Genomic DNA, 20191 nt, shown 5'->3' on the forward strand with positions numbered 1-20191 from the left:
ATGTCTGATTACATTTACCATCCTCCCTTCCCACATTATATGTAAGAGCAACCTCCCTTCCCACATTATATGTAAGAGCAACCTCCCTTCCCACATTATATGTAAGAGCAACCTCCCTTCCCACATTATATGTAAGAGCAACCTCCCTTCCCACATTATATGTAACAGCAACCTCCCTTCCCACATTATATGTAAGAGCAACCTCCCTTCCCACATTATATGTAAGAGCAACCTCCCTTCCCACATTATATGTAAGAGCAACCTCCCTTCCCACATTATATGTAACAGCAACATCCCACATTATATGTAACAGCAACCTCCCTTCCCACATTATATGTAAGAGCAACCTCCCTTCCCACATTATATGTAACATTATATGTAAGAGCAACCTCCCTTCCCACATTATATGTAAGAGCAACCTCCCTTCCCACATTATATGTAAGAGCAACCTCCCTTCCCACATTATATGTAAGAGCAACCTCCCTTCCCACATTATATGTAAGAGCAACCTCCCTTCCCACATTATATGTAAGAGCAACCTCCCTTCCCACATTATATGTAACAGCAACCTCCCTTCCCACATTATATGTAAGAGCAACCTCCCTTCCCACATTATATGTAACAGCAACCTCCCTTCCCACATTATATGTAAGAGCAACCTCCCTTCAACCATTATATGTAAGAGCAACCTCCCTTCCCACATTATATGTAAGAGCAACCTCCCTTCCCACATTATATGTAAGAGCAACCTCCCTTCCCACATTATATGTAAGAGCAACCTCCCTTCCCACATTATATGTAAGAGCAGCAACCTTCCTTCCCACATCATATGTAAGAGCAACCTCCCTTCCCACATTATATGTAAGAGCAACCTCCCTTCCCACATCATATGTAAGAGCAACCTCCCTTCCCACATTATATGTAAGAGCAACCTCCCTTCCCACATTATATGTAAGAGCAACCTCCCTTCCCACATTATATGTAAGAGCAACCTCCCTTCCCACATCATATGTAAGAGCAACCTCCCTTCCCACATCATATGTAAGAGCAACCTCCCTTCCCACATTATATGTAAGAGCAACCTCCCTTCCCACATTATATGTAAGAGCAACCTCCCTTCCCACATTATATGTAAGAGCAACCTCCCTTCCCACATTATATGTAAGAGCAACCTCCCTTCCCACATTATATGTAAGAGCAACCTCCCTTCCCACATTATATGTAAGAGCAACCTCCCTTCCCACATTATATGTAAGAGCAACCTCCCTTCCCACATTATATGTAAGAGCAACCTCCCTTCCCACATTATATGTAACAGCAACCTCCCTTCCCACATTATATGTAAGAGCAACCTCCCTTCCCACATTATATGTAAGAGCAACCTCCCTTCCCACATCATATGTAAGTAAGCAACCTCCCTTCCCACATCATATAAGAGTAACAGCAACCTTCCTTCCACAGCAACCTTCCTTCCCACATCAAGCGTAACAGCAACCTTCCTTCCCACATCAAGGGCAGCAGAAACCTTCCTTCCCACATCAAGGGTAACAGCAACCTTCCTTCCTACATCAAGGGTAACAGCAACCTTCCTTCCCACATCAAGGGTAACAGCAACCTTCCTTCCCACATCAAGGGTAACAGCAACCTTCCTTCCCACATCAAGGGTAACAGCAACCTTCCTTCCCACATCAAGGGTAACAGCAACCTTCCTTCCCACATCAAGGGTAACAGCAACCTTCCTTCCCACATCAAGGGTAACAGCAACCTTCCTTCCCACATCAAGGGTAACAGCAACCTTCCTTCCCACATCAAGGGTAACAGCAACCTTCCTTCCCACATCAAGGGTAACAGCAACCTTCCTTCCCACATCAAGGGTAACAGCAACCTTCCTTCCCACATCAAGGGTAACAGCAACCTTCCTTCCCACATCAAGGGTAACAGCAACCTTCCTTCCCACATCAAGGGTAACAGCAACCTTCCTTCCCACATCAAGGGTAACAGCAACCTTCCTTCCCACATCAAGGGTAACAGCAACCTTCCTTCCCACATCAAGGGTAACAGCAACCTTCCTTCCCACATCAAGGGTAACAGCAACCTTCCTTCCCACATCAAGGGTAACAGCAACCTTCCTTCCCACATCAAGGGTAACAGCAACCTTCCTTCCCACATCAAGGGTAACAGCAACCTTCCTTCCCACATCAAGGGTAACAGCAACCTTCCTTCCCACATCAAGGGTAACAGCAACCTTCCTTCCCACATCAAGGGTAACAGCAACCTTCCTTCCCACATCAAGGGTAACAGCAACCTTCCTTCCCACATCAAGGGTAACAGCAACCTTCCTTCCCACATCAAGGGTAACAGCAACCTTCCTTCCCACATCAAGGGTAACAGCAACCTTCCTTCCCACATCAAGGGTAACAGCAACCTTCCTTCCCACATCAAGGGTAACAGCAACCTTCCTTCCCACATCAAGGGTAACAGCAACCTTCCTTCCCACATCAAGGGTAACAGCAACCTTCCTTCCCACATCAAGGGTAACAGCAACCTTCCTTCCCACATCAAGGGTAACAGCAACCTTCCTTCCCACATCAAGGGTAACAGCAACCTTCCTTCCCACATCAAGGGTAACAGCAACCTTCCTTCCCACATCAAGGGTAACAGCAACCTTCCTTCCCACATCAAGGGTAACAGCAACCTTCCTTCCCACATCAAGGGTAACAGCAACCTTCCTTCCCACATCAAGGGTAACAGCAACCTTCCTTCCCACATCAAGGGTAACAGCAACCTTCCTTCCCACATCAAGGGTAACAGCAACCTTCCTTCCCACATCAAGGGTAACAGCAACCTTCCTTCCCACATCAAGGGTAACAGCAACCTTCCTTCCCACATCAAGGGTAACAGCAACCTTCCTTCCCACATCAAGGGTAACAGCAACCTTCCTTCCCACATCAAGGGTAACAGCAACCTTCCTTCCCACATCAAGGGTAACAGCAACCTTCCTTCCCACATCAAGGGTAACAGCAACCTTCCTTCCCACATCAAGGGTAACAGCAACCTTCCTTCCCACACATCAAGGGTAACAGCAACCTTCCTTCCCACATCAAGGGTAACACCAACCTTCCTTCCCACATCAATGGTAACAGCAACCTTCCTAGACCCATCAAGGGTAACAGCAACCTTCCTTCCCACATCAAGGGTAACAGCAACCTTCCTTCCCACATCAAGGGTAACAGCAACCTTCCTTCCCACATCAAGGGTAACAGCAACCTTCCTTCCCAAATCAAGGGTAACAGCAACCTTCCTTCCCACATCAAGGGTAACAGCAACCTTCCTTCCCACATCAAGGGTAACAGCAACCTTCCTTCCCACATCAAGGGTAACAGCAACCTTCCTTCCCACATCAAGGGTAACAGCAACCTTCCTTCCCACATCAAGGGTAACAGCAACCTTCCTTCCCACATCAAGGGTAACAGCAACCTTCCTTCCCACATCAAGGGTAACAGCAACCTTCCTTCCCACATCGAGGGTAACAGCAACCTTCCTTCCCGAACCGAAATGTCATAAGCTTCTTCTATGTGGGGGTTTTTGTAAATTGTTCCAGTGACTGTATTGTGCCTTTTGCTTCTTTTACGATTTACAGGTGAAGGTGTAAAGGCGAATTACAGATGAAGGTGTAGGTGAACTACAGGGGCATACACAAGACGAATTACAGGTGAAGATGTAAGGACAAATTACAGGTGAATATGCAAGGTTCATTACAGGTGAAGGTGTGATGTGAACTACAGGTGAAGTGTCGACCCTGACTATAAACAACTCTGTTTCATACATCAATCTTCTATAATTTTCCATTTATATGTAAAAAAAAAAACTTCACTGGATAAGCTGTAGTCGGCTTTCAGGGGCTTAAAATATATAGTATAAAAGTAAATAAACAATTTATTTTTCATTTAGATAGTAGTTTTCATTACCAATTTTTGCAGTGTCTTTTTTTAAACAAGTTTAAGATGTTAGGAACAAATTTTGTAATTTCTAACAGCGAAATCGTGTACAAATTGTCATCAGTAATTCTGTATCATATCTTTGACTTGTTGAGAATGTTTGCTCGGACATGTATCTACAACTACTTAAGTAAACATAAAGAAAAGATTATTATATACCATAATCTTAATATATTGGTTATGAAAATCAGTTATTTCTAACTGGGCTGTGGTTGATCTCAGGCGATATAGAGAAGTGAGTGTTGAACATGTGAATAATAATAGTGTTGGTTAAGGACAAGACATTATTTCCCAGTAATATTGTGCTTTCTCGTTATGATTATGATAATTACTCACATAACTTCCTTTGCTATATTAAATTAGTTGATGCTGTGTGCTATGTAAAAGAGTGAGGATAAAACATTCTTTGTAGGACAGCCTTTTAATGGAACAATGTTCCGATTAGTGACTTGGTCAATCTCTGCACTCTGGGACACTGTGTGCTAATGTACTCTGTACTACCCCCACACACTCTGCATTATTACACATTGTTAAAGAATACTTTCTGCACTCTAACACTCACTCAACACTCTTTAACAATGTGTAATAATGTGCATTGCACTCATTCACTTGGCTTCGCATTATAAAAAGAAAAAAAACTATTATAGTACATTTGAGGGGGACGTTGAGAGCTGTGAACCCCAAACACAGCATTTGAGGGGGACGTTGAGAGCTGTGAACCCCAAACACAGCATTTGAGGGGGACGTTGAGAGCTGTGAACCCCAAACACAGCATTTGAGGGGGACGTTGAGAGCTGTGAACCCCAAACACAGCATTTGAGGGGGACGTTGAGAGCTGTGAACCCCAAACACAGCATTTGAGGGGGACGTTGAGAGCTGTGAACCCCAAACACAGCATTTGAGGGGGACGTTGAGAGCTGTGAACCCCAAACACAGCATTTCCTCAAAGAGGAACTTAACTCTTCAAATGTAGCCTCACCATGGAGCATTACCCATATATGATATTACAACAAATGTTTTAATATCATTATATACAGACAGATGTAATTACAGAGAGGGACACACAGAAATCTGTGCTGTGTAAACACATCCACCCGGGTAGACTCGTACCGTCCGGTTACACCACCATGGAGAGGCCAATTATTTTAAATTTTATCCTTCTATTTATATATCATAGTATTTAATTCCTTAATTTAAATTGTATGTATGTATATATATATATATATATATATATATATATATATATATATATATATATATATATATATATATATATATATATATATATATATATATATATATATATATGTCCTGCCGAATATGTAAAACTGGTCAATTAGCAAGAACTCATTTAAAATTAAGTCCTTTCTAAAATTTTCTCTTATATGATTAAAGATATATTTTTTCATTAATGTTAATGAAAAATTTTTTAATTTTGCTCCAATAGAATCTTAGAAAACTTACCTAACCTTATTATAACAAGAACAATTTATTTTAGCCTAACCCAACCAAATATATTTTAGATTTGTTTACAATAATTTAATACTAAACAAACACAGTGAAATATATTTTTTTCGTTAGGTTCAGAATGATTTTGGCGAAATTATTGCATACACAAATTTTCGCTTGTCCTATATGGCAAGATGAGCGTTGCTATTTAAGCCAAGATGGCAAGTTCTGCCTATTCGGCACGACATATATATATATATATATATATATATATATATATGTATATATATATATATATATATATATATATATATATATACATATACGTGTATATAAACACTGATATATATACATATACGTGTATATAAACACTGATCTCTGGGTATGGTGTTACTACCACCCACACCTTGGGTATGGTGTTACTACCACCCACACCATGGGTATGGTGTTACTACCACCCACACCATGGGTACGGTGTTACTACCACCCACACCATGGGTATGGTGTTAGTACCACCCACACCTTGGGTATGGTGTTACTACCACCCACACCTTGGGTATGGTGTTACTACCACCCACACCATGGGTATGGTGTTACTACCACCCACACCATGGGTACGGTGTTACTACCACCCACACCATGGGTATGGTGTTACTACCACCCACACCTTGGGTATGGTGTTACTACCACCCACACCATGGGTACGGTGTTACTACCACCCACACCATGGGTACGGTGTTACTACCACCCACACCATGGGTATGGTGTTACTACCACCCACACCTTGGGTTTAGGAAAGGGGATATTTTGAGGAAAAAAAAATTAAAAAAGTGGGAGGTATGGTTGTTCAGACACCCAGGAACCACTAGCGTGTTACCGCCCACTCTTCCATCTAGTGGGCAGAGGCTAAACTTCAGTTCCTAGCGTCTGAGTTGCTTTAATTTCTATTCCTGGTAGTATTAACCTTACCTGGTGTGGGTTGAAGTTTGAAGAATAACTTCACCTCCACTCTTCTCATGATCAGGTACGGTGATCTACCAGGAGTATTTCTGTTCATTGATACTAATTTACCAGGTTACAAGTCATGACATTGAAGTAGAATACCAGCCTTTGTCTTTCTTCAATGTTATACTTATTTAACACTTATATAACCAGTGTTTTCTTTATTATCAGCTCTGCTGCTGACCTGGTCAACCAGGGTAGACGCTAGTTAATTGGAGCAAGATCCCTGTCTACAGGACGTAGTGGGACATTACGACTCCTCACCTCTAAAATCTGAATTGTGGTGATACAACCAAGTAGTGACAGGATTTTCAGAACATGGGACGAACACCGCCACCCAGGATAACCAACACCATTTCTTCTAAAACATCATCAGAAGACCATCCTGGGCATAAGATTCTCATGTCCCAACATCCTACTGGAACCACAGCGGCCAATATTTATTTTATTTATTTTTAATTAAAATCCTTAGAAAAACATAATTATTATCCATCAAGTTATTCATTTGTTATTTTTCCTTTCTTTTGTTCAATAGGAAGGCGTTCCCCTGACACTGGTAGCACAGAAGACCAGTACAGACACACAGAAGAACAAATATAGTTCAGTAACAGAGAAGACCAGTACAGTAACAGAGAAGACCAGTACAGTAACAGAGAAGACCAGTACAGTAACACAGAAGACCAGTACAGTAACAGAGAAGACCAGTACAGTAACAGAGAAGACCAGTACAGTAACACAGAAGAATGAGTACAGTAACAGAGAAGACCAGTACAGTAACAGAGAAGACCAGTACAGTAACAGAGAAGACCAGTACAGTAACAGAGAAGACCAGTACAGTAACAGAGAAGACCAGTACAGTAACAGAGAAGACCAGTACAGTAACACAGAAGAATGAGTACAGTAACAGAGACGACCAGTACAGTAACACAGAAGAATGAGTACAGTAACAGAGAAGACCAGTACAGTAACAGAGAAGACCAGTACAGTAACAGAGAAGACCAGTACAGTAGTACAGTAACAGAGAAGACCAGTACAGTAACAGAGAAGACCAGTACAGTAACAAGGACCAGTACAGTAACACAGAAGTAACACAGAAGAATGAGTACAGTAACAGAGAAGACCAGTACAGTAACAGAGAGACCAGTACAGTGACCAGTACAGTAACAGAGAAGACCAGTACAGTAACAGAGAAGACCAGTACAGTAACAGAGAAGACCAGTACAGTAACAGAGACGACCAGTACAGTAACAGAGAAGACCAGTACAGTAACAGAGAAGACCAGTAAAGTAACAGAGAAGACCAGTACAGTAACAGAGAAGGCCAGTACAGTAACACAGAAGAATGAGTACAGTAACAGAGACGACCAGTACAGTAACAGAGAAGACCAGTACAGTAACACAGAAGAATGAGTACAGTAACAGAGACGACCAGTACAGTAACAGAGAAGACCAGTACAGTAACAGAGAAGACCAGTACAGTAACACAGAAGAATGAGTACAGTAACAGAGACGACCAGTACAGTAACAGAGACGACCAGTACAGTAACAGAGACGACCAGTACAGAAAATTAAAACAAAAGAACGGTAGAGTGCAGTACAGAAATGCAGTACAGTAGCAAAGAAAAAATGTACAGCAACAGAGATGAACAATAAGGTTTATGCAGTACGGGGATACCTTTCTGGGATCACGGGGATACCTTTCTGGGATCACGGGGATACCTTTCTGGGATCACGGGGATACCTTTCTGGGATCACGGGGATACCTTTCTGGGATCACGGGGATACCTTTCTGGGATCACGGGGATACCTTTCTGGGATCACGGGGATACCTTTCTGGGATCACGGGGATACCTTTCTGGGATCACGGGGATACCTTTCTGGGATCACGGGGATACCTTTCTGGGATCACGGGGATACCTTTCTGGGATCACGGGGATACCTTTCTGGGATCACGCATGATTATAATTACATCAGCCTTACATTCACTGCCTCTGCTGCTGCCTCTATATTAAACTGAAGAAGCCTACTGTGTAGGCGAAACGTTTTTGATTGAAGACACCTAACTGTTGGGTCTCACTCCAGCAACACCCACGGTATTGTCCCGGCCCGGGTCTTTTCCAGATGACCTACGTTATGTTAGAGTACCAGACATGTGTACCCAGGAGACCTGTCATCTTCACATCGCTCAACGACTCTCAAACATATATTACTGCCATTTCTAGTTGTTGCAATGTTATCTCTGTTGTGTTAATCAAAAATAAGAACAATATTTTTATTAATGTTATTTTTATTAATGTTAACTCCGGTGAATGAACAAAATAAGAACACTACCGTGGCTCCTATGAGAGTGGCTGGATTGGAAATAATACCACCCTGGTAGACGCTTTTGAATCCAAATTAGCAAATCTTGAATTATAATAACATTAATAATTTGCGACCACTGTCAGCCTCAGAGTTATCTCTGAGTTACCAGACCTTGCCACGTGGAGGCCAGTGGTTCGTCTTTAAGGTCCGCCCCCCCCCCTCGCCGTCCCCAGGTTCATGTGTCCAGGAATCCATCCGTGGGCCCCCGAATGTCTACCCTTCCTCACTTCCCTAAGGTCAGCCTCGCCTCTCTCTCTCTGCCTCCCAGCCTCAGCCTTCCCTAGGGTTATGTATCCAGGAAACCATCCGTCTACCGCCAGATGTCTTCCCTTCCCCACTTCCCCAAGGTCAGCATCAACTGCATGTATTCATGCTTTCCCCAGGTTCATGTATCCAGGAATCCATCCGCTCGCTCCCAGATGTCTCCCCTTCCCCACTTACACAAGGTTAGCCTCAACAACAACCTTCCCCAAGTTTATGTATCCAGGAATCCATCCGCTCGCTCCCGGATGTCTTCCCTTCCCCACTTACCTAAGGTCAGCGAGTTAGGTCAGTGCCTTCCCCAGATCAGTGTCTCCAGGAGTCCACTTGGTGTCACCTCAGGTGGAATCCCTTCCCCACTTCCCCAAAGTCAGCGGTATTCTTGCTTTACCCAGGTTCATGTATCCAGGAATCGATCCGTCTACCGCCGGATGTCTTCCCTTCACCACTTACCCAAGGTCAGCCTCAACTGCTGGTATTCATGCCTTTCCCAGGTTTATGTATCCAGGAATCCATCCGTTCGCTCCCGGATGTCTCCCCTTCCCCACTTACCTAAGGTCAGCCTCAACTACAACCTTCCCCAAGCTCATGTATCCAGGAATCCATCCGTTCGCTCCCGGATGTCTTCCCTTCCCCACTTACCTAAGGTCGGCGGTGCCTTCCCCGGATCAGTGTCTCCAGGAATCCACTTGTGTCACTGAGTGGACTCCCTTCCCCACTTCCCCAGAGTCAGCGGTTGCCACCCTCAGTGACCTTGCTGAATGGAAACTTGGTCTTGTCTAGCTGGTCTACGGTAGTGACTGTCCAGGTAGGTGGAATTACTGGAGGGGACACACAGTAAACTGCGTCCAGTAATTACATCCACCAAGACAGCCTGGAACCGTAGACCAGCTGGACGAGACGAAGCTCGTACACAGCTCGGCCACCTCGGGGGCTAATTAATTACAATTTTGGAATTCCTCTTATGTTACACTATGAATTTATACTGAGAACAAGTTTTTTTTTTAACTTATTTAGCAGTTTAAATGTGTTTGTGAGCGACATTCTATGTGAAATATGTAAATATATAAAGATGAACACGTTTGAGACACTAGTGGAGGACTGTGTGTCGTGTGTAACATGTTATTTTGTATAAATGAATGTAATATCTACGTGTTATTGTATATTGGTGTCATATGTACCTGTTCTTGTGTGTTCACGAATGTCATGTGTACATGTTATTATGTATGAAAAAGTATCAAATTCAAATCTCTAAATTTCCTCTATGAAAACTATAACAAATTTATAATAATAGCTATTTCTGGTGTTTCGTAAATGAATTTGAAGGTCGGATATATACATACATGCGCGCACACATGTATGTGTGTGTGTATATACAGAGTTTTACATGTGTTAATAAAGCCGTGTTTAGAGTAACACCTGGTCTACATGATGGCTTACTCTGTATATACTGTCTTCTGAGCAAAGTACAATGACATCACACGTCTTTAAGACCACAGGTGACATCACACGTCTTTAAGACCACAGGTGACATCACACGTCTTTAAGACCACAGGTGACATCACACGTCTTTAAGACCACAGGTGACATCACACGTCTTTAAGACCACAGGTGACATCACACGTCTTTAAGACCACAGGTGACATCACACAACATTATCTAACACCAAGTTTTTTGTGTAAATCTTTACCATCTTTCTTGCATATTATAACTTAATTCAACACTATTGCTCTCAAAACATTTGCTAAGATTAAATGCATTTTTAACTCTAGTATATTTTTATCAAACCTATAAATCCACCTAAGTGTTGCTTCCCTTTATATAAGTGTTTTTCACTTGGGTATTTCATTGTTTACACTTGATGCATATATTAATTTCCCTTTCAGAGTTCACACTCTTCTTTGTTACGCATATTTTGTTTTTTCCATCATTTCATCCATCATATTTCTGACACACTTTATGGTCAACAGTCTTATTCCATTATAATTATTACACTCTTTAAAGTTTTCCCTTTTCTTTTATAAACATTATGAACAAAATCATTAAGTATTCCAGGACTTTATTGCAACTGCCTCACAAACTTCAATCTTAATACATTCTAAATTTCCCAGTTTTATTCTTCTTATTGACTCATTTCTTTTATTCTGACTGACTAACTGTTGACAGCAGAGTCAGTCAGGCTGACAGCAGAGTCAGCTAGTCTGACAGCAGAGTCAGCCAGGCTGACAGCAGAGTCAGCTAGTCTGACAGCAGAGTCAGCCAGGCTGACAGCAGAGTCAGCTAGTCTGACAGCAGAGTCAGCCAGGCTGACAGCAGAGTCAGCTAGTCTGATAGCAGAGTCAGCCAGGCTGACAGCAGAGTCAGCTAGTCTGACAGCAGAGTCAGCCAGGCTGACAGCAGAGTCAGCCAGGCTGACAGCAGAGTCAGCTAGTCTGACAGCAGAGTCAGCCAGGCTGACAGCAGAGTCAGCTAGTCTGACAGCAGAGTCAGCCAGGCTGACAGCAGAGTCAGCTAGTCTGACAGCAGAGTCAGCTAGTCTGACAGCAGAGTCAGCCAGGCTGACAGCAGAGTCAGCTAGTCTGACAGCAGAGTCAGCCAGGCTGACAGCAGAGTCAGCTAGTCTGACAGCAGAGTCAGCTAGTCTGACAGCAGAGTCAGTCAGGCTGACAGAAGAGTCAGCCAGGCTGACAGCAGAGTCAGCCAGGCTGACAGCAGAGTCAGCCAGGCTGACAGCAGAGTCAGCCAGGCTGACAGCTGTACCACAGAACTGTGTTCGTCTTTATTGTGAATTATTATGTAGTTCATGCAAGTTTTCTTCTGATCTTTACTTTTCACTTTGATCTACACAGACATGTGTACACATACACATCACTACAAACACACTACTACGTACACATATATATACATGTGTACACATACACATCACTACAAACACACTACTACGTACACATATATATACATGTGTACACATACACATCACTACAAACACACTACTACGTACACATATATATACATGTGTACACATACACATCACTACAAACACACTACTACGTACACATATATATACATGTGTACACGTTCTCATAAGCATATCTACACTCTCTCACGCCACTGTTTAAATTAATGAGTTCTATATGAATAGTGTAAGAAAATTAAGAAAATTCTTGATCATGTTATTTAAATTTTCTTAAGAAACTGGAATGAGGGTTACAATATTTTGATGAAATATTTTGGAAAAGGATATAAATATGTGAAGAAGTGATTAACTTCAGAGACTTGGAGTTAAAACAGAGATATTCTTATAAATTATCTTAATAAACATTTAGTTTAATTAGAATTAATTATTAAATAATTCTCTCAGTTTTCTCATACTCTCTTCTCTCACCTCTTCAATAATGACATAAAAAAAACATTCACCACAACAGATGGATAAAAAAAAAACTCGGTGATGAAAATAAAAACTATCAACCTGGATGATTCGATCTACTGATAATAAGAATTTTGGTGATGGCTGCCACAACCTGGCCAGTACGACGCCACAACCTGGCCAGTACGACGCCACAACCTGGCCAGTACGACGCCACAACCTGGCCAGTACGACGCCACAACCTGGCCAGTACGACTGTGTGTTAATGTCTCCCAGACTGTTGTTATGTACTGTGATGTATCAATGTTAACATATATGACACACTGAATGTTGTGGTGCACTATGTTGCAGAGATATATGACACACTGAATGTTGTGGTGCACTATGTTGCAGAGATATATGACACACTGAATGTTGTGGTGCACTATGTTGCAGAGATATATGACACACTGAATGTTGTGGTGCACTATGTTGTAGAGATATATGACACACTGAATGTTGTGGTGCACTATGTTGCAGAGATATATGACACACTGAATGTTGTGGTGCACTATGTTGCAGAGATATATGACACACTGAATGTTGCAGATATATATGGCACACTGAATGTTGTGGTGCACTATGTTGCAGAGATATATGGCACGATATATGACACACTGAATGTTGTGGTGCACTGTGTTGCAGAGATATATGACACACTGAATGTTGTGGTGCACTATGTTGCAGAGATATATGACACACTGAATGTTGTGGTGCACTATGTTGCAGAGATATATGACACACTGAATGTTGTGGTGCACTGTGTTGCAGAGATATATGACACACTGAATGTTGTGGTGCACTATGTTGCAGAGATATATGACACACTGAATGTTGTGGTGCACTATGTTGCAGAGATATATGACACACTGAATGTTGTGGTGCACTATGTTGCAGAGATATATGACACACTGAATGTTGTGGTGCACTATGTTGCAGAGATATATGACACACTGAATGTTGTGGTGCACTATGTTGCAGAGATATATGACACACTGAATGTTGTGGTGCACTATGTTGCAGAGATATATGACACACTGAATGTTGTGGTGCACTATGTTGCAGAGATATATGACACACTGAATGTTGTGGTGCACTATGTTGCAGAGATATATGACACACTGAATGTTGTGGTGCACTATGTTGCAGAGATATATGACACACTGAATGTTGTGGTGCACTATGTTGCAGAGATATATGACACACTGAATGTTGTGGTGCACTATGTTGCAGAGATATATGACACACTGAATGTTGTGGTGCACTATGTTGCAGAGATATATGACACACTGAATGTTGTGGTGCACTATGTTGCAGAGATATATGACACACTGAATGTTGTGGTGCACTATGTTGCAGAGATATATGACACACTGAATGTTGTGGTGCACTATGTTGCAGAGATATATGACACACTGAATGTTGTGGTGCACTATGTTGCAGAGATATATGACACACTGAATGTTGTGGTGCACTATGTTGCAGAGATATATGACACACTGAATGTTGTGGTGCACTATGTTGCAGAGATATATGACACACTGAATGTTGTGGTGCACTATGTTGCAGAGATATATGACACACTGAATGTTGTGGTGCACTATGTTGCAGAGATATATGACACACTGAATGTTGTGGTGCACTATGTTGCAGAGATATATGACACACTGAATGTTGTGGTGCACTATGTTGCAGAGATATATGACACACTGAATGTTGTGGTGCACTATGTTGCAGAGATATATGACACACTGAATGTTGTGGTGCACTATGTTGCAGAGATATATGACACACTGAATGTTGTGGTGCACTATGTTGCAGAGATATATGACACACTGAATGTTGTGGTGCACTATGTTGCAGAGATATATGACACACTGAATGTTGTGGTGCACTATGTTGCAGAGATATATGACACACTGAATGTTGTGGTGCACTATGTTGCAGAGATATATGACACACTGAATGTTGTGGTGCACTATGTTGCAGAGATATATGACACACTGAATGTTGTGGTGCACTATGTTGCAGAGATATATGACACACTGAATGTTGTGGTGCACTATGTTGCAGAGATATATGACACACTGAATGTTGTGGTGCACTATGTTGCAGAGATATATGACACACTGAATGTTGTGGTGCACTATGTTGCAGAGATATATGACACACTGAATGTTGTGGTGCACTATGTTGCAGAGATATATGACACACTGAATGTTGTGGTGCACTATGTTGCAGAGATATATGACACACTGAATGTTGTGGTGCACTATGTTGCAGAGATATATGACACACTGAATGTTGTGGTGCACTATGTTGCAGAGATATATGACACACTGAATGTTGTGGTGCACTATGTTGCAGAGATATATGACACACTGAATGTTGTGGTGCACTATGTTGCAGAGATATATGACACACTGAATGTTGTGGTGCACTATGTTGCAGAGATATATGACACACTGAATGTTGTGGTGCACTATGTTGCAGAGATATATGACACACTGAATGTTGTGGTGCACTATGTTGCAGAGATATATGACACACTGAATGTTGTGGTGCACTATGTTGCAGAGATATATGACACACTGAATGTTGTGGTGCACTATGTTGCAGAGATATATGACACACTGAATGTTGTGGTGCACTATGTTGCAGAGATATATGACACACTGAATGTTGTGGTGCACTATGTTGCAGAGATATATGACACACTGAATGTTGTGGTGCACTATGTTGCAGAGATATATGACACACTGAATGTTGTGGTGCACTATGTTGCAGAGATATATGACACACTGAATGTTGTGGTGCACTATGTTGCAGAGATATATGACACACTGAATGTTGTGGTGCACTATGTTGCAGAGATATATGACACACTGAATGTTGTGGTGCACTATGTTGCAGAGATATATGACACACTGAATGTTGTGGTGCACTATGTTGCAGAGATATATGACACACTGAATGTTGTGGTGCACTATGTTGCAGAGATATATGACACACTGAATGTTGTGGTGCACTATGTTGCAGAGATATATGACACACTGAATGTTGTGGTGCACTATGTTGCAGAGATATATGACACACTGAATGTTGTGGTGCACTATGTTGCAGAGATATATGACACACTGAATGTTGTGGTGCACTATGTTGCAGAGATATATGACACACTGAATGTTGTGGTGCACTATGTTGCAGAGATATATGACACACTGAATGTTGTGGTGCACTATGTTGCAGAGATATATGACACACTGAATGTTGTGGTGCACTATGTTGCAGAGATATATGACACACTGAATGTTGTGGTGCACTATGTTGCAGAGATATATGACACACTGAATGCACACTATGTTGTGGTGCACAGAGATATATGACACACTGAATGTTGTGGTGCACTATGTTGCAGAGATATATGACACACTGAATGTTGTGGTGCACTATGTTGCAGAGATATATGACACACTGAATGTTGTGGTGCACTATGTTGCAGAGATATATGACACACTGAATGTTGTGGTGCACTATGTTGCAGAGATATATGACACACTGAATGTTGTGGTGCACTATGTTGCAGAGATATATGACACACTGAATGTTGTGGTGCACTATGTTGCAGAGATATATGACACACTGAATGTTGTGGTGCACTATGTTGCAGAGATATATGACACACTGAATGTTGTGGTGCACTATGTTGCAGAGATATATGACACACTGAATGTTGTGGTGCACTATGTTGCAGAGATATATGACACACTGAATGTTGTGGTGCACTATGTTGCAGAGATATATGACACACTGAATGTTGTGGTGCACTATGTTGCAGAGATATATGACACACTGAATGTTGTGGTGCACTATGTTGCAGAGATATATGACACACTGAATGTTGTGGTGCACTATGTTGCAGAGATATATGACACACTGAATGTTGTGGTGCACTATGTTGCAGAGATATATGACACACTGAATGTTGTGGTGCACTATGTTGCAGAGATATATGACACACTGAATGTTGTGGTGCACTATGTTGCAGAGATATATGACACACTGAATGTTGTGGTGTACTATGTTGCAGAGATATATGGCATATAGCTGGAAAGTAATGGAAAAGACAAAACTGTAGAAGGGAACTATTGAATGAAGGAGTTTGTTTCACAGGTGAAAGTTCCTCTCTGCTGTTATGTGTTTTTTCACCACCATCGTTGTGTTGTGATGTGTATAAAGTCTGTCTGATACACCAGAGTTAATAACACTGTATGTAACCTGTCTGGTAAATACCTGATAGAAAACTTATTGACAGGATTCTTTTCTTAGGATTCTGTTGGTAGGAATCAAGTTTATAAGACTGGACGCTATTATGAGATTACTACTGGAAGGACTGTTACCAGAAGACTTTTAGTAGAAGACCTCCGGTAGGTTTTGGCAAGACTCTATTGGTAAAAGACTTTAGGTAGCGATTCGTTTGTAACGTATAAGATGAATAAAACGAGACTCACGATTGCAAACAAACCAAACCACGGGCGGGATTTGAACCCGCGGTCAGAGAGTCTCAAATCCCGCCCGTGGAATGGTTTGGTTTAGATGAATCAAGTCAGATGGTTTTACAGTGACATATAAAATAGTGTATTAACACACAAAACATGAAAGTAACTCATATGTGGAGAAATTTACTCCAGGAGGGGGGTATCAGCCCCCTTCAGCCCCTTTCAGCCCTTTCAGCCCTGAGGGGCCCAGCCCTCTCAGAAGGGGCAAGCGTCTTGTTTACTGCTACAGCGAGTAATTGACCCCAGATGCAGTACCAGTATGTGACGTGGCTCGACGCTCCGTGCGGTCCAGTGTTGCAGAGTGTATTTTAATAAGAGACAATTCATCTCTTACCTTAGCAGGACAATTAAGGAAAATCCTGCTCCCACTTTATTACCATAGTAAAGATAGTGGACATTGTTGTCTATGCTTAAGACAGCAAGAATCAAACATTCTGCTTTGCTTCATCGAGGAAGTGGCAAGGAAGCAAAAGTACTATGTCAGCTTTTCCTTTGTGCAAGGGGCAGTAACGGCGTGGGGTGCTGTGGCGTCTTCAGATTACTTTTGACTCTACTGAGAGTGACACTGACGCCAGGATAACCAGCAAAGAACACTGATCTGTGCGTTAGTGTGAACAAAGTGTCTCATAAAACACAATAAACACTTAAGAGAAGTGTGATCAGCTTCTTTAGTGATAAGATTGTGAACAATAAAGACAAATCTTGTGGAACATAGTGTACCAGTGTGCATATTCCTAGACTATGGAAGACGTGGACATCCAAGGACACTTCAGCTTCTATCAAGTCACCGATACCTGTCGAAGGTGTTGAGAACACCATAGCTCACGTTACAAGAGCAAGGAAGGTTACGAATTCCTTGTAATACGGGGGACTGCGCAGTTCTTGAGTCGCAAGGAGTTTGTAATCAACCTATAGTCGGCAGTAAGGTGCGGACGTTTGAGTCCAAACAAGTACGTAATTTGTCAGCAATCAGTGAATAAAATATGCTGACATAACACCCCCTAGGGGTAATTTACAATCTTACAAATTATAAATCTTTACAGCCCGTTGAGAGATGACTTCGACAGCTTCTCAAGACTTCGTCTGCAGGGGCGGCTGTGCAGGCGATGAGTTGTCTTTCTAAGTTGAGTACAAACTCTTTAAACTTAACTGGTAATGCCATTTCTTAACATCATAAGTATCATAACAATAAAAAAGTATAGTGACACAAATCATTAGATAAACACATAAAAAAGTAAATTGAGACATAAAACATTGTAGTGACAAATAAATAAGTACAATAACACATAAAACATTGTAGTGACAAATAAATAAGTACAATAACACATAAAACATTGTAGTGACAAATAAATAAGTACAATAACACATAAAACATTGTAGTGACAAATAAATAAGTACAATAACACACAAAAAAGCTTAATAACAAACAAACCATCATAATTACACACAAAAATATATGTAATATAAAACAGTACAATAACACAGAAGACCAGTACAGTACAATAACACAGAAGACCAGTACAGTACAATAACACAGAAGACCAGTACAGTACAATAACACAGAAGACCAGTACAGTACAATAACACAGAAGACCAGTACAGTACAATAACACAGAAGACCAGTACAGTACAATAACACACAAGACCAGTACAGTACAATAACACACAAGACCAGTACAGTACAATAACACAGAAGACCAGTACAGTACAATAACACAGAAGACCAGTGCAGTACAATAACACACAAGACCAGTACAGTACAATAACACACAAGACCAGTACAGTACAATAACACACAAGACCAGTACAGTACAATAACACAGAAGACCAGTACAGTACAATAACACAGAAGACCAGTACAGTACAATAACACACAAGACCAGTACAGTACAATAACACAGAAGACCAGTACAGTACAATAACACAGAAGACCAGTACAGTACAATAACACAGAAGACCAGTACAGTACAATAACACAGAAGACCAGTACAGTACAATAACACAGAAGACCAGTACAGTACAATAACACAGAAGACCAGTGCAGTACAATAACACAGAAGACCAGTACAGTACAATAACACAGAAGACCAGTACAGTACAATAACACAGAAGACCAGTGCAGTACAATAACACACAAGACCAGTACAGTACAATAACACAGAAGACCAGTACAGTACAATAACACAGAAGACCAGTGCAGTACAATAACACACAAGACCAGTACAGTACAATAACACACAAGACCAGTACAGTACAATAACACAGAAGACCAGTACAGTACAATAACACAGAAGACCAGTACAGTACAATAACACACAAGACCAGTACAGTACAATAACACAGAAGACCAGTACAGTACAATAACACAGAAGACCAGTACAGTACAATAACACAGAAGACCAGTACAGTACAATAACACAGAAGACCAGTACAGTACAATAACACAGAAGACCAGTACAGTACAATAACACAGAAGACCAGTACAGTACAATAACACAGAAGACCAGTACAGTACAATAACACAGAAGACCAGTACAGTACAATAACACAGAAGACCAGTACAGTACAATAACACAGAAGACCAGTACAGTACAATAACACAGAAGACCAGTACAGTACAATAACACAGAAGACCAGTACAGTACAATAACACACAAGACCAGTACAGTACAATAACACACAAGACCAGTACAGTACAATAACACACAAGACCAGTACAGTACAATAACACAGAAGACCAGTACAGTACAATAACACACAAGACCAGTACAGTACAATAACACACAAAACCAGTACAGTACAATAACACACAAGACCAGTACAGTACAATAACACACAAGACCAGTACAGAACAATAACACACACGACCAGAACAGTACAATAACACACAAGACCAGTACAGTACAATAACACAGAAGACCAGTACAGTACAATAACACAGAAGACCAGTACAGTACAATAACACAGAAGACCAGTACAGTACAATAACACAGAAGACCAGCACAGTACAATAACACAAGACCAGTACATTACAATAATACAGAAGACCAGTGCAGTACAATAACACAGAAGACTAGTACAGTACAATAACACAGAAGACCAGTGCAGTACAATAGCACAGAAGACCAGTACAGAACAATAACACAGAAGACC

This window comes from Cherax quadricarinatus, unplaced genomic scaffold, assembly GCF_038502225.1.
Source record: "Cherax quadricarinatus isolate ZL_2023a unplaced genomic scaffold, ASM3850222v1 Contig1159, whole genome shotgun sequence".
NCBI lineage: Eukaryota > Metazoa > Arthropoda > Malacostraca > Decapoda > Parastacidae > Cherax > Cherax quadricarinatus.